The sequence below is a fragment of the Asparagus officinalis genome, chromosome 1, assembly GCF_001876935.1.
Source record: "Asparagus officinalis chromosome 1, Aspof.V1, whole genome shotgun sequence".
NCBI classification, from domain to species: domain Eukaryota; kingdom Viridiplantae; phylum Streptophyta; class Magnoliopsida; order Asparagales; family Asparagaceae; genus Asparagus; species Asparagus officinalis.
This window is the reverse complement of record NC_033794.1, coordinates 121,895,541-121,899,205: the sequence shown is the minus strand read 5'-3', so window position 1 is coordinate 121,899,205 and position 3,665 is coordinate 121,895,541.

Genomic DNA, 3,665 nt, shown 5'->3' with positions numbered 1-3,665 from the left:
TAGTGGATTTCTCCTTGAGAGTGGGGAGCGGGGACGTAGGTCAGAGGACCGAACCTCGTTAACACATCGCTCGTCAAAGGATAACGATTCCTAACCTTATCTCTTTTACTTTAATCGCATTACTGTTTTGTGGTTTGCTTGTGTTTGTTTTTTATTGCATATTAGAGCCTCTTGACCCTAATCACCCCCCCTCTAGGGTCCAACAATTGGTATCAGAGCTTGGTCTCTATATCAGCTTTTGGTTTAACAACCTTAGAGAAAAGATCTAATGGAGGCCTCTTTGAATATGCATATGTTGGAAGGACAATCCACCACTAGACCACCACTCTTCACAGGGACTAATTTTGCTTATTGGAAGGCTAGAATGAGAATTTACCTTCGTTGCTTTGATCTTGACATCCTAGGGCTCATAGAAAAGAAATATGTAGAGAAGTAAAAAGTTAAGAACATGTCCGATGATGAAAGGCACCTTGCCAATCTCAATGCTAAGGCCATGAACGCCTTAATATGTGGTCTTTCCCCCAATGAATACAATAGGGTTTCCACGTGTGCAACCGCATACGAAATTTGGCAAAAATTATGTGTCACACATGAAGGAACACCCCAAGTTAAGGAATCTAAGATTAGTGGACTCATGCATGATTATGAGCTATTTAAAATGCTTCCTAATGAATCCATTGATGCTATGTTTTCCCGTTTTACTAATATCATCAATGAATTACATGGTCTAGATAAGCAATTATCCATTCAAGAGATGAACTACAAGATACTTCGCTCATTGACTCCGGCATGGGAGCCCAAGGCTACGGCCATTGAGGAAGCTCATGACCTCACTACCTTAGCTCTTGATAGTCTCATCGGAAAGCTCAAAGTGCATGAGAAGAAGCTCAAGGGGAAGGAGAAGGAGGAAGTGCCATCACGAGAAGTTGAGGAGCCGTCACCAAAGTTGAAGACCATAGCTCTCAAAGGAGCTAGTGACAACTCATCTTCGTCGTCGGAGAGTGAAGTCGATTTTTCTAGAGAAGTGGCTCATCTCTCTAGAAGAATCTCTAGACTTATAAAAATGAACAAAAAATTTAACCCTCGATCTAACAACAAGTTTTCCTCTCGTGTAGGTAAATGTTTTGAGTGCAATGAACCGGGTCACATCGCTAAGGATTGCCCCAAGCTCAAAGAAAAGTACATGAAGTACAAGAAGAAGAAGGCTATGTATGCCGGATGGGAAGAATCCGAACCAAGTGACTCGGATAGTGATGAAGAAGGAGCCAAACTTGCTCTTCATGACCCAAATGTTTGTTTCATGACAAATGAACATGAGGTAATATCCGAGGCCGAAAGTGAATCTTTTTATATGCAATGTGACATAGCTATGGCTTTAGAAGAGTTGAACTTTGAATTTAAAAGAATGTCTAAAGAATACTCTTCTTTCAAAAAATTGCATGCCTCTTGTGATATTAAGCTAGAACAACTAACAACCTCTCTTGCTCTAAAAGATGAATTGCTTGGAGATCTCGATTTTGAGAACAAGCAATTAAGATCAAAGATTGAAAGACTAGAAATTGAGGGTTGTAGGACTAGACCCACTCATGTTTTTGCTAATTATCATCATGGTAGAAATAAGTTTTATGGCTCTCACTCTCATGCATACAAAAGAAATTTTGTGTGCACATATTGTATGAGACATGGACATATTTCTACTCATTGTAGAATCAAAGACAATGAAGATTTTTATGGTTTGATATGGGTACCCAAAGGTACCAAGACTACTAACCACCAAGGACCCAAGACATGGGTACCTAAAGCTACTACACCTTCATCTTCTTCTTTTGTAGGGAACGTCACGGCAACGACGTAAGGAGATGTGGTACCTTGATAGTGGTTGCTCACATCATATGACGGGCAACAAAGAGTTATTTGCAACCCTATCAAGGATTGAAGGAGGCAATGTCTCCTTCGGTGGTGGTGAGAAAGGTAAAATCATTGGTATCGGTTCTATTGGTAAGAAACCCTCACCCATTATTGAAGATGTCTATTTAGTAAGTGGTTTGAATCATAATCTTCTTAGCATTAGCCAATTAAGTGATAAAGGTTTTGATATTTCTTTTAAACCGGATAAATGCATCATTAGTATGGATGGAAAAATTGTTTTTATTGCAAATCGCAAGTCTAATGTTTACATTTTTGAGATGAATGAGTTAGTGAATCAAGATGTGAAGTGTCTTGCGGCAATTGATGAAAATCCTTGGATTTGGCACAAGAGACTTGGACATGCAAATATGGAGTTAATATCAAAATTGTCTAAGAAGAATCTTGTGAAAGGGCTACCTAGCTTGCACTTCATAAAAGATACAATTTGTGAGGATTGTGCCAAAGGTAAACAAACAAAATCTTCTTTCAAATCCATCCATGAGGTATCGACTTCTAAACCCTTGCAATTACTTCATCTTGATTTATTTGGTCCTATGCGTGTTACCTCTCTTGGAGGCAAACACTATGTTTTTGTGATTATTGATGATTTTTCTCGTTTTACATGGACAATATTTCTTGCAAAGAAAAATGATTGTTTTGAAGAATTTGCTAATCATGTTAAAAGGATTGAAAATGAAAAAGATTTGAAAGTTGTTAAAATAAGAAGTGATCATGGTGGTGAATTTCAAAATGAATTTTTCTATGATTTTTGTGCTCATCATGGTATAACTCATATGTTTTCCGCTCCTAGAACACCACAACAAAATGGTGTTGTTGAACGGAAAAATCGCACCATACAAGAGATGGCACGCACTATGCTTAATTCTTTTGATTTGCCAAAATATTTTTGGGCGGAAGCCGTCAACACGGCTTGCCATGTTTTAAATCGTGTTTTGATTAGACCAAAGCTTAAGAAAACCCCTTATGAACTTTATTTTGGAAAAACTCCTTTCATTGGCTATTTTCGTGTCTTTGGTTGCAAATGTTTTATTTTAAATACAAAAGATCACCATGATAAATTTGATTCCAAAATTGATGTTGGTATTTTCTTGGGTTATGCACCTCGAAGTAAGGCTTATAGGGTCTTCAATAAACGAAGCCTCGTTGTTGAAGAGTCTATAAACGTTACTTTTGATGAGACTAATGTTGGCTCTCAAGTTGTTTTGCCTAGGAAGGATGATGATGATGATATTGAGGGAGGATTGGACTTGTTGCAAATCAATGACACTCCCTCTATAGAAGTTCAAAAGGATGTGGATAGCACAAACGCTCAAGATCAAGTTGAACCACCTAAAGCTTGGAAATTCACATCAAACCATCCAAAGGAACAAATCATTGGGAGCCCTTCAAAAGGAGTTATAACTCGCTCAAAAGCCTTGAGTGAATGTGGTAATGTTGCATTTCTATCTCAACTAGAACCTAAAAAGGTTAATGATGCTTTAAATGATGAGTTTTGGGTTTTGGCTATGCATGAAGAATTAAACAACTCGCTCAAAAGCCTTGAGTGAATGTGGTTGTTTGCGTCAAAAGTTGGTTTTGCTGTGGAATTCATTATATCTTCAGTCGATTACAATAAATTCAAAAAAAAGAGATAGCCTTTTTATAAGACTTCTTTTACACAAAAAAATGAAAATTACAACTCTTGAGAAACAAACGCAGGATCGTTGTTTGGATCGCTGCTTACGTGGGATCTTTGC